This window comes from Silurus aristotelis (assembly GCF_946808225.1).
Source record: "Silurus aristotelis genome assembly, chromosome: 5".
NCBI classification, from domain to species: Eukaryota; Metazoa; Chordata; class Actinopteri; order Siluriformes; family Siluridae; genus Silurus; species Silurus aristotelis.
In genome coordinates, this window is record NC_139578.1 from 22,091,370 (window position 1) to 22,104,968 (window position 13,599).

At 38.7% G+C, this 13,599-nt stretch overlaps 1 protein-coding gene across 3 annotated transcripts in view; it reads right to left on the minus strand.

Annotated features, from left to right (window-relative positions):
• The window catches only part of kdm6ba (lysine (K)-specific demethylase 6B, a), an 81,036-nt gene that overhangs the window by 56,781 nt on the left and 10,656 nt on the right, over nucleotides 1-13,599 (minus strand). The window contains exon 1 of one of the 3 annotated variants that reach the window (XM_083541406.1): nucleotides 6,423-6,508. The exons of the other annotated variants lie outside the window; for them this stretch is intronic. The gene's annotated coding sequence lies outside the window, so the exon portion shown is untranslated. Of the gene's footprint in view, nucleotides 1-6,422; nucleotides 6,509-13,599 lie in introns of those variants that run through there. 3 annotated transcript variants of the gene reach the window in all.

The following is a 13,599-nucleotide window of genomic DNA, read 5'->3' on the forward strand; positions in this document are numbered from 1 at the left end:
TGCTTGGCAATTTCCCCGTAGTCCTTTCCAGCCTTGTGGAGGTGTACAATTTTGTCTCTAGTGTCTTTGGACAGCTCTTTGGTCTTGGCCATGTTAGTAGTTGGATTCTTACTGATTGTATGGGGTGGACAGTTGTCTTTATGCAGCTAACGACCTCAAACAGGTGCATCTAATTTAGGATAGTAAATGTAGTGGAGGTGGACATTTTAAAGGCAGACTAACAGGTCTTTGAGGGTCAGAATTCTAGCTGATAGATGGGTGTTCAAATACTTATTTGCAGCTGTATCATACAAATAAATTGTTAAAAAATCATATATTGTGATTTCTGGATTATTTTTTTTAGATTATGTCTCTCACAGTGGACATGCACCTACGATGAAAATTTCAGACCCCTCCATGATTTCTAAGTGAGAGAACTTGCAAAATAGCAGGGTGTTCAAATACTTATTTTCCTCACTGTATATATATATATATATATATATAAAAAGCATATTAAGTATTATTATGCAAAACTCCATCAGTGACAGGATAAGGGAACGAATATTTAATCGACTGACAAATTTCATTTCACAGTACATCATCTCATAATAAAGTACTTTTCTGCTATTTCTATGCCTCTCCCTCTGTCTAAGTGCCTGAAGAATAAAAGGGGACTGGCATTTCGTTTCCATTTTTGTGTTGCCTTGACAATTCAATAAACCATAGCTATATAGGCAACATTGCCAGGAAAGCATTGCTGTTACTCTGTATGCTGTTGCTAAAGATTACATCATCACTCTGTATATTGCAGCAAAGGGAATAGGGGACAAATTAGTGTTTATGAGCGTGTGTGTATGTGTTGGGCGCTGCTTTGTGCACTCTCATGTGACCTCTGTATTGAGTAGACTAACTAAGAGCAAGTGACCTCCCCTCCTCTTTCTGTACTCCCACTCTCTCTTTCTCTTGCTGTCTGTCTCTGTAAGGTGTTGGGTTACTGCAGGCTCCAGACAGAGGTAGTAATGTAGCCCTCACTTCCAGACACCAACACAGACAGACAGAGGAAGAGAGAGAGACAGAGAGGGAGGGAGGAAATGAGAGAGAGAGAGAAAGGAGGGGGGAACTCCCCTATAGGTGCTCTTCTACCAACACTGTTAGAACTTGTTAGAAACATGTTTCTGATCAAGTAAACTGGCATTACGTTTTTATTGCTAGAAGTCATTTTATTTATATACACATTACGGCTGTCAGAATTACGCATTAATGCAAATTCTTTTTAGCGGGCCTAATTTGATTAACGTGCGATTAGTCATTTTACATATATATATATATATATATATATATATATATATATATATATATATATATATATATATATATATACACACATACACTTCATTTAAAACACTATAATTACTTGAAAAGTATTAAGTTAAGGTACATTTAAAGGAACAGATAAAAATGTGCAATTAAGTTGTGATTAATAATGAGTTGTTTCATAAAAATTTACAATATACATTTCTTCTTCTTCTTCTTCTTTCGTCTACTCACTTTAGGGGTTGCCACAGCAAATTATCCGTCTCCATACTACTCTTTTCCCTACATCTCCCTCTTTCAAACCAAATACCTAAATGTCTTCCCTCACCACATCCATAAACCTCCTCCTTGTTCTTCCTCTTTTCCTTCATCCTGGCGGCTCCATCCTCTGCACGTCCAAACCATCTCAATATAATATCCATATAAAATCCAGTCAATAAAAATATAGTGTCAGGCTCCTTGATCTTTTCTCCCCCCCCCCCCCCCCCCCCACACACACACAATATATATGGATGTATATGGATGGCAAAGAAAAGCTTAATCGATAACATAACAGCGAATCAATAGTGTGTGGGAGAAACAACAGTTTTGTTGGTTATTGCCAACAAATCCCAAGGGGACCCTAACCCTCCAGTACCCCTAAAATAATCAAAACAGTATTTCTTCTCTTGCATTGCATTCTTATCTATAACTGTTTTGTTAAGAGACTGGACAACGAAATACAGTACAAATCAGAACCCGAATTATGAAACAAAGAACATGACCTATATTTAGTCTACCATTATTTTTATGACAAATATTGGAAAGCACCTACGCCCATTTTATATAATGGTTTGGCTCTCAAAATAGCAGAGACGCAGGCTGGTTGTTAAAAGGTTTGCTGGTTCACTCAACCTGCACCAGTCTGCCAGCAGCAGCGGAACTGTGTTGGTGGAAAAGGTTTTCTGCATGCTGGGAGGGTCTCTTGAGTCTTGTGGAACACAAGTTTTGCATAAAGTGGCTAAAAATGTATACCTATATTTAAATATGTGAAAAAAACCCACTTATTTAAAAGACTCCCAAGCTTAAAGTACAATTTAATACAAAGGAATAAAAAAAAATAATAATAATAAAAAAAAGAGAAATTTTGTCTTTGGAGTTCGGGAAATATTCCTCCCTCTCCTCACTGTTCCTGAGATACAGCTCCACCGTGATTATCTGGTGAATGATCGATAAAGTCTGGTCTGTTATATTTCATATGATGCCCTTTAAACTATTTCCCCTCTAAGTCAGGTTTTCTGACATAAGACCAGCCAGCAGCTCCACCTTTGCCCAAAGAGATCTTCATGGATAATATTACATCATGGAGTTTGTTAATATGTTATGCTTGCTCTGAATTTTTTTGGGATATTTTAATTAAATGTACAATTTTTAAAGTGCTGTGTCTGTCTTGGTGCAGAATATGCCTAAGGCAGAAATGTGCTAATGATTATGTTCAGAAATCCTCTAGGCACCTTCTGCATTTTTACTGCATTTTTTACAGTATTACACATTCCAGTACACACAGTTAGACAGGAAAGAAAAAAAAAAAAAAAGAGTTAAACCAAAACCTATATCACATTTTTTTATGAGTCTAGTGTCTCCTAAACCACATGCTCATCCGCTACTCTGTGTGTTTTGAGTGTCTGGGTCTAACTGACAGACGCACTGTTCCATCACTGTACCACACCAACAGAGAAGCAGCTGACAGGTGTAGTAGCACGCTCGATTATTTTTAACTTTGCTAACTGCATTCAAAGGCACTCAAGCTCATTTGTTCAACTAACACAATCCTTTTTAATAAGCCAGAGGTAAAAAGACATTTCAATACTTCATATCTTTCTACAGCTGAAATCCTGATTTACCAAGAAGTGGAGGAACATGATATTCTAAAGAATAGCTTAAGGGATTAATTTGGTATTATTGAAGCCTCTATAAAAAAGCAACTGTGAAATGTAATGTCATCACTTAAGCTCACAATGCTGACATGCAGTTTTTGGGAAAAAGGTGAGCCGAAATCAAGGTAGCTACAGTCAAATCAGACCAAATAACATCTGCAGGACAGTAAAAAGTGCTTTTCATAAGACAAGTTAAAGAACACATTTAAGGGGTGCCAAGTCTGCAGGAATACATTACAGGCTATGGTTTGCAAAACACTGATAATTCGAACCTGACAACTGTGAATGTTATTTGTCAAGTCAAATCCTTCATTAATAGAATTAAATTGTCTGTTGTCAGTTTCATTCTTCTTTCTACCAAATACAGGTGAGATAAAAGCCCTTAAACAGGAAGTGAGTGTTGAACAGAAACGAGCTGAGGTGTTACCCAAGAACTATACACAAACCACACTAACAGATTCAGGTGTATTAAACTGTTTTTCTGTGAAAATGCACCTTTTTTCCCCCCCAGAAATATGCAAGTGCATACAGAAGTTTTCTCATGCCATTTCTCATGAAAATCTAAATGTTTTGCGATGCACTGCCTGAAAGCTGAAAAATGTTTCTTGCTAATGTCATAACGCAGGAGAAAAAAATTATGCCTGAACAAAAGGTGCACACCATCATATATAATGCCTGGTTTATCACCTAATGATGATGATGATGATAAAGATGATGATCAGCTCCTGCACCCAAGGACAAGAAAGACAGAATACCAGCAAGGCAGGGAGGATGCTCTACCTACACACACCTAAGAGTAAGCCACTGTAAACAAAGAGCCAGACACACAGCGATGAGACAGACTCATTTCACAGGCAAATGAAATGAGAGTGAGAGACGGAGAGAGTAAAAGAGCATCGGATAGCGAGATAGTAAGGGAATGTGAGAACAGAAAGACATGTACAGAATTCCTTCTGTAATTCATACTTCTTTAATCAACCATCAATTTTGTTCATAGTGCCAGACAGCAGAGACACACAAACATGCGGACAAAAGGCTTTGCTTTCACAGCACAGTCACAGTTTTTCTCTTTCTACTGTTTTTCTTCATTAGTGTAGTTTCTGTGTGTGTGTGTGTGTGTGTGTGTGTGTGTGTGTGTGTGTGTGTGTGTGTGTGCTGTGCCTGCTCTCAATAGTTTCTAGCTCTCTGCTCTTTCTGGGTCAGGAGCTGCAGTGTGAAGAGAAAAGCTTCAAAGCAAGCCACTTATTAGTTCAGGACCTGTACAGAGCTAAGACCAGGCCTCCATTTCTCATACAATGTGGATATCAGAGGTCTGAGTACAGGCCGGGATCCGAAGTGCAAACATCCTCATAATAACCGAGTCAGCTCTCTGTTGCAGAGTTATGCAAAATGTCACAGGGTATAAAGACAACATGCTTTGTACAATTTCTGGTAATTGATATGCCATATACACTGATCAGGCATAACATTATGACCGGTGAAGTGAATAACACTGATTATCTCTTCATCACCTGTTAGTGTATGTGATTTATTAGGCAGCCAGTGAACATTTTGTCCTGACTAATTGTGATAAACCAGGGGATTACGGGGGATCAACATTTAGTCAATAGGAAAAAAAATAGTACAATAAAATAACACCAATTTTACATAAAGTAAAAAACATTTCTTTATATGACATCAGGAGACGCAACAGAGATTTTAAAACACCCAAAGTATGCTGTATATATACACACACACACACACACACACACACACACACACACACACACACACACACACACACACACACACACACACACAAAAAAGCCATTCTGCTGCATTCAGGCAGTCCTTTCCTCACTGATTCAGTCTCAGCAAGAGAAATCACCATGGCGTTTAGTTCATATTTGGTATATAGTAGCGAATACAGGAGCCAAAAACACAACTAGAGCTACAGGAAGCAGTGAAACTGTGACAAAACAACAAGCTAACAGCACAATAAGAGAAGCTCTGTGCTTCAGACAGACTAACCAATGGTTTCATTAGTGGAAGTTTATCCATGCTTCATTTAACTTTCATCTGGCTATGTGCTACTAAGAGTCTGAATAGATAACACAAACATTATTATTAAGTTTCAATTAATGTACCTAATCAATATTATTATTACTTCATTATTTTAATGTGAAACTGAAACTGGAAACATAATGCACATACATAGTAAATGCTATACTGAAAATGCACCATATCAAGACTTTACCATCTAAGACCTTACATAGAGGCTGAATTTTGTGTATATGGTTACATTCGTGTAAGAAATAATCAAAAATGTACGCTAAGAGAACATGAATGCTATTAAATGAAATTAAAACATGGGTTTAAAATTGTTAAGCAATTGTTAAGCATGCCTACAAAGTGATGAAATACGGGCATTGGTTTGAAATTGTCCAGACCTTTCAATCAGAATACCTACAGGCAGCATTTTTGGGCAGCAGTCAAGCATTCCTGAGATAAAGCCTGGCTCATTTAAATGGCAGCTGCCCTCTGAGATGCTTTGCTTTGGCCAAATTTCACTGGATTGAATAGAATATCCTTCACATGATTTCAAGTTAAATCAATAAAGTTAAAGTAGTTTAATTGTAAATGTAACTGAGCAAAACTAGCAAAGATATTACAACCTCAGAGCTCAATAGCTAGCTTCTCAGTAAGTCTTAGCTAAACAGCTACAATATTTAACAGCAGTTTTGTTTGTATAATAGAAACTAATCAGAGCAAACAAGAAAATTCGCATAAGCATCAACTTGAAAAACGATGGCAGTAGTAAAACGCTCAAATCTGAACGTTACATGACTCAAAATTATTTTTCAGTTAAAGTACAGTCAATACAGTAACGACCTGCAAAGCTGAATGAAACCAATACATGATCAAGGGTGCAAAAAACTGATATTTCTGTCAGTTACATTTTTTCGTAGGACGTCAGAAAGCTGTCTTTCAAAATGCCATTCCTTCATTAAGAATGAAAAGCCAGACAAGTTGTCAGACCATTCAATTATCGGCGAGAGCGAGCAAGAGAGCATGACGCGAGTAAGATTTACTCACTCTCACACGTTTAATGTCAGGTGATAAGTCACAGCACTTTCACTGTAAATACATTTACATGTCTGGAATTCTCTTTCTGTCGCACACACTAACACACAATCACCTTATTGTAAATACTTAATGAATATCCCGTCTCACCTGTCAGTTGCTGGATCATTTGCTCTTTCCCACCACTCTTTCTCTCTTTCTTGTTCTAGTGCATGAGTTCAGCGAGGGCAGACGATGCACACTTGCTTTTCAGGAATAAAGATGAAAGGAAAAAAAGATATGTAAACGGAAAAACACTAAGCCAAACATCATGTGAGCAAGTAAAATAAATGCTTGGGAACAGATCAGATGGCTATGCGTTCCAAATACCTGATTATAATGCTTGTGTGTGAGGCACAGAGTGTGCCGCACTTCCCAAAAGCTACAGATGCACTGCACCTCAGACTATTTTTAAACCTGCAGTATGGGAAGTGCCAGCAGTGTGTTCTGACACGTGCAGAAACATCACATATGTACATCACATATAATTAACATAATGCGTTTCCTTAGCGCTGAACAGTTCAAACAGTGTGAAGGAGCTGCATTTCTATAAAGGAACTGATCAATCCTGCTGTACTTTAAAGCCCAGCTCCAATGTTTCGATTGGTGATAATGGTGACGTTTTTGAAATGAGCATCCAGTGATCAGTCAGATATGAGATATGATAATTCTACAAATGATTCAACAAGGAAATTCTGATGGAAAACTTCAAAGGAATTTGAAAAAAGGAAATTCAAGGAAAAACTGCATGTTTGTTAGTTTTGCAGGAGCACAGAGAAAAGCATTTTTTTTTAAAGGAAAGAAAATGACTGAAAATGATATTGAAAACAGGAAAGTTTCACAACATGGAATATATCTATTAATGGGTGAATTGAATAACGTCATTCTATAATAATATACCGTAAATGTTGTGGCAACTTCGAAACATGCTGGATTGGAAAATAACAGGTTGCGAAAGGAAACTCTACTTCACCTGCACACCCAGTCACAGATAGATTTTCTGTAACAGCACACCTATTTATATCATATTTTTCTCATATAAAAATATATATGAATGGCATTTCTGCAAATCTGCTTATATAAGTTTTATTACAGTTGTGACTCAAAAGACATACACTATTGCTATTTGAACATCTCGGCCTTCTTTCCTAGTTCTTAAGTCTACACTTAACTGTTAGAACCACATCTACGCTTCTGTTTTCTAACAGCATTTGGCGAGTAGCTGTAGGGATTTATGTTCGTTCAGCTATAAAAGTATTGGTGAGATCAGGTAGTGATGTTGAGCAAGAAAGCCTAGGATGCAGACGGCATTACATTTCATCCCACTGAGCTCTGCATAGAATGCTAGGGTTCTTCCACTCTAATCTTTACAAACCATGTCTTCATGGAGCTTTCTGTACAAGTTTAGGCCTATTTATTTCCATAAAAGGGAAATGGTAAAGCTACATTGTATATCTTATATAAATAGGTGATTACTCCACTTATCAGTATGAGCAACAACATTTACTTCTTCGAAGGTTAAATGCCACTGATACATTTTCCTGTTTCTGAATATCTGCCCTCTGGCACAAACAAATGTACCATACCTGATTCAGTTTATTAAGGTTTTATGAGCAACTGCATACTAAAATGAGTATAGAAGACGGTTTGGGCATCGGATTGCATTTGGCAGGTTTTTTATCCAGTCCATTTTTTTAAGGTGTGAATAATTATGCAAAAAATTATTTCCCTTATTTAGAACAACATATGACAAATTTCACAAAGTAATACCTTTTGCAATTACTAAAAGTGAAATGAGTCAGTTTTACAACAAAAGATGTTTTGTTATTCCTCATTTCCTTATATAAGAAGAAGAAATGAAGCTCGTCAAAGTAAAAATAAACTTCGCATCAGGATCACACTCCCTGTGACTGCAGTGTTTGCTTTGGTCCGAAATATGTGACTGGGCATTGCACGGGTTTGTGTGTCACTTTGAGTGGATTTGTGTGTATCTTTGGAAGACTGTATATAAGAGCACAGGCTGTAAGAGGGGGAACTGGGTCTCAAGGGAATGATTGAGGGGACATCGCCTACGTGACACCCTGTGCATACTCAATATGGACCCCAATATGCCCTCCCCCAAAACTCACACAAAAGCCCTAACCTTTATTTTCTGCCTCACATTCAGTCAGAGGCACATGCATGCAGCACAGACCAGAGGTACCCTCCCCTGTGTGCATATAAATCATAAGCATACACAATGTACAAAAAACAGGTCCGTACACACTTCAGAGTGCAAAACCATATATGCACTATCTTGGAGACGAATGCACCATAAAGCAGCATAAAATATTCAGTGAATTTTCTAACACGCTCTGTGTGTGTAGAAGTGTAAAAAAAATAAAAAAAATAATAAAGAAAGAAAAAGCGAGGACGAGGGAAAGAAGGAGGGGAAGACGAAGTCAATGAGGGCAAAGGGAGAGCAAGCGAGAGAGAGAGAAAGAGAGAGAGAGAGAGAGAGAGAGAGAGAGAGAGAGAGAGAGAGAGAGAGAGAGAGAGAGAGAGAAAATCCAGCTGACTTCTTTCCAAGAAACTCCCCCTAGCAACAGCCCTAGCACACTCTGTGCCCTATTGGACAGCTGACAGCATGCATCACCAACCCATGCTGGACTCCTCAACCAATCACATGCCAACATGGCTCTCAGCTGCAGGGGGAGCTGGGCTTTCATGATTCCATGTTCGCCATGGCAACTACAACCTGGTCCTGGCCTAGAGGTGGCCCTGCAAAGAAAACACACTTATTCACTCATGTGAGGAGATATATGGTTCAGCCCTCAGCGTCTTTTGGACCGATTCCAAGAACACACAATAATGCAAGAGTACAAAAAAAAATAAATAAATAAAAAAAAAAAAAATAAAAAAAAAAAAATAAAACCACACCTGTACACATCACACCAGGACAACATCAAAGCACACCACCTCAGTAATGCACAGAGGTAATGGGACTGAACTGCAGGGCAAATTCCTCAGCTTAACCACACTGAATAACTTTGATGCAGTCACATTAGGGTAAGGAGTTATGTGTGATGCCACCGGGTCTCCAGTCGATCAACTCTGTGGTTTCACACTGTGGTAACCCACAGCAGGCCTCAGAATCTCAAACATCTGGACACACAAGACTGTGTGTGATGATTGTGGTGGTTCCCCATGCTGAGCTGGTTCACCCTGATGTCATACATACCGCTTCTCTGGCTAAATGCACAGATTAGTTATCTTCAGTGGGTTGCTTAAACATGGTTCCATGGTTGCCGTACTTGTGTGCCAGATTAAACCGATATAAACATTTTTATCTGTTTGAAGCGGGTTTTTAATGCAGTATGCTGGCTAAACATTAGTCTAAGCTCTCATGTATTCAGTGCTTAACCACATTAGTCAGAGAGTCAAGTTGCTTTTTATTGTCATTTCCACCATATATAGCAGTACACGGTGAAGTGAGACGTTTCTCCAGAACCATGGTGCTATATACAACAACATAGAGCTACAATGCAGAACATAGAGCTACATAACAAAACACAGAGCTAAGAACTAAGTAAGTTGTTCTCGCCACATAAAGACAAAAGACTGCAAACAGACAATACAGGAAAGTGTGGGACAGATACACAAAACACAATCGCTCCAACCAGTAAACCTACTGCATAATATGATATACGGTACATTATGTAAAAGAGAACTATAAACAAAAGTGCATTTGTAGACAAACACAATGTTGTGCAAAAACAGCAAGAGCAGCAATCAAGAGGTGCAAAATAGCATGTAAACAGTATATGATTAAATATAATATGGGTGGTGCTAAAGACATGGATGTGTAGGAATTGAAATGAGTATTTAGTGTGTGGTTTGAGAGAAAAGCAGAGATCAGGATAGCAAGACTACCCTAGATAGTATTAAATAATAATAGCTAATATTACATTAGAGAATGCAAACAATTTGCTAATTAGGCGTCTAATCTATTAACTCTTTTATTGTATAAATGAACAATACAACACAAACAATTATATTTAATTTAGCTACTCAACATTAACAAAAGCATGTTATTTTCTCAAAAGAAAAGGAAACAACTTAATAGTATCAAAGACTTAACAAGGGTTTTCTTTTGTTCAGTCGGTATAAATCTTAAATCACTGGAATTGTGAATACAGACTGCATTCACAAGCAACCTGATGTAAATAATAGGTTCTTAAGTACCAGAGTGTTGGAAATCTGAGTAAATGTGGGTATTCCCCAAACCGTTACCACAAATGAAAGCATGCAATTGCCTAAAATGCCTTTGAATACTAGTTTTCTTCACTGGAATTAAGAAGCCCAAAATGCACAAAATCTGCACAGACCCCTGACCTCAACCCCACTGAACATCTTTTGAATGAAATCGATCGCTGACTAAGGCCAAGGCCTCCATCACCGATGCTCTTGAGGTCATTATAACAGTGAAGGGAGTCTCAATCTGAAATTGTATGTTAAACAAAGGAATGCCTTGTTTCTAGAACTGCTCTATAAAAGCAAGATCACATGTGCAATTGTGCAGTTTTATTGAATAAAGACAAGGCTGTGGTTACCTTCAGTACTCACCCTGCAGGCTTGCGCCTACAGCCAGATCATGGCTGTGCCAGAAGCCTGTACAACTGAACTTTTACTCACAGGATATTGCTTAATTGATGTGTTATATCTAAATATAGTTATTCACAGTGAGCATGCACCATAATGAAGCACCAGGCAATGAATGAACAGCATCCATGCATTATAAACTGAATGAACCGTGGCCAGGTTGAGCTGAAAAGTTTAATATGCACAACAGAATAAATAAATTTAAAGCCTTGAGGTAAACCCCCACCTCTACAACTGTACAATTTAAAGGGCAAATTTTAATTGGTTTCTCAATAGTGGAGGATTTATGAGTGTGTTTTTCTCAGTTTGACCGACATGAAGATGTTTTGACAGCGTGAGAGTAAAATAAACCCCACCTTCCAGTAGTGATCAGTGACATGTCTATTCATTGTTGAGTTCTATTTTTTATTTATTTTTCATTACACTGAAATTGAGTTATTCTTTAATATATTCTTCACATTCGTAGTACCTGATACAGCAACACACACTGCATGCTTGTGTTTACAGCACACTTGGGCGAAAATGTACTCTGTTGCATCAGAAATTACAACATCATCCCATCCAAACATCCAGTACTGGCTTTGCAAATGAGCGAGTCTGTGAACAATGCTTTAGTCTCCTGGTGTGCATGGATATTTGTTTTTTTTTTCCCTGACACAGCCTCACATACACCCAGCTGTACACACAAGAATGAGAGATATAATGCACAGAGACAATTTTAACAACAGAGGGGCTGTGAAAATCTTTCATGAGGGTTTTAGCCTTAAGCCTATTACTGACTCTTATCTGAGAGAAACATGAAGGGGTGCAGACATCTGTACGAAATAAAGAAATAAAGAAATAAATGGAACGGGAGAGCATGCGAGAGAGAGTTCTTTGTTCTTCGGTTTGAAGAGGAGATGAGTTACAGTCTCAGTATATCTCCAGAAAACAAAGGCACTTTAGAAAGCACTTCTCAAAGCACAAATGACTCCGGTTCCACAGTCACGTGAAGAGTGGATATATGTGTGTGTGTGTGTGTGTGTGTGTGTGTGTGTGTGTGTGCGCGCGTGCACGAAGTGTGTCTGTTTGCACATGGAAGTGACCCATCCATCACAATCCCTCACATTGTCTACACATGATGGAGACAAAGTGGGAGGAGCGTGAGTGTATATACAGTGAAGAAAATAAGTATTTGAACACCCTGCTATTTTGCAAGTTCTCCCACTTAGAAATCATGGAGGTGTCTGAAATTGTCATCGTAGGTGCATGTCCACTGTGAGAGACATAATCTAAAAAAAAAATTCAGAAATCACAATATATGATTTTTAAACTATTTATTTGCATGATACAGCTTCAAATAAGTATTTGAACACCTGTCTATCAGCTAGAATTCTGACCCTTAAAGACCTGTTAGTCTGCCTTTAAAATGTCCACCTCCACTACATTTATTATCCTAAATTAGATGCACCTGTTTGAGGTTGTAAGCTGCATAAAGACACCTGTCCACCCCATACAATCAGTAAGAATCCAACTACTAACATGGCCAAGACCAAAGAGCTGTCCAAAGACACTAGAGACAAAATTGTACACCTCCACAAGGCTGGAAAGGGCTACGGGGAAATTGCCAAGCAGCTTGGTGAAAAAAGGTCCACTGTTGGAGCAATCATTAGAAAATGGAAGAAGCTAAACATGACTGTCAATCTCCCTCGGACTGGGGCTCCATGCAAGATCTCACCGCGTGGGGTCTCAATGATCTTAAGGAAGGTGAGAAATCAGCCTAGAACTACACAGGAAGAGCTGGTCAATGACCTGAAAAGAGCTGGGACCACCGTTTCCAAGGTTACTGTTGGTAATACACTAAGACGTCATGGTTTGAAATCATGCATGGCACGGAAGGTTCCCCTGCTTAAACCAGCACATGTCCAGGCACGTCTTAAGTTTGCCAATGACCATTTGGATGATCCAGAGGAGTCATGGGAGAAAGTCATGTGGTCAGATGAGACCAAAATAGAACTTTTGGGTCATAATTCCACTAAACGTGTTTGGAGGAAGAAGAATGATGAGTACCATCCCAAGAACACCATCCCTACTGTGAAGCATGGGGGTGGTAGCATCATGCTTTGGGGGTGTTTTTCTGCACATGGGACAGGGCGACTGCACTGTATTAAGGAGAGGATGACCGGAGCCATGTATTGCGAGATTTTGGGGAACAACCTCCTTCCCTCAGTTAGAGCATTGAAGATGGGTCGAGGCTGGGTATTCCAACAAGACAATGACCCGAAGCACACAGCCAGGATAACCAAGGAGTTACTCTGTAAGAAGCATATCAAGGTTCTGGCGTGGCCTAGCCAGTCTCCAGACCTAAACCCAATAGAGAATCTTTGGAGGGAGCTCAAACTCTGTGTTTCTCAGCGACAGGCCAGAAAACTGACTGATCTAGAGAAGATCTGTGTGGAGGAGTGGGCCAAAATCCCTCCTGCAGTGTGTGCAAACCTGGTGAAAAACTACAGGAAACGTTTGACCTCTGTAATTGCAAACAAAGGCTACTGTACCAAATATTAACATTGACTTTCTCAGGTGTTCAAATACTTATTTGCAGCTGTATCATACAAATAAATAGTTAAAAAATCATACATTGTGATTTCTGGATTTTTTTTTTTAGATT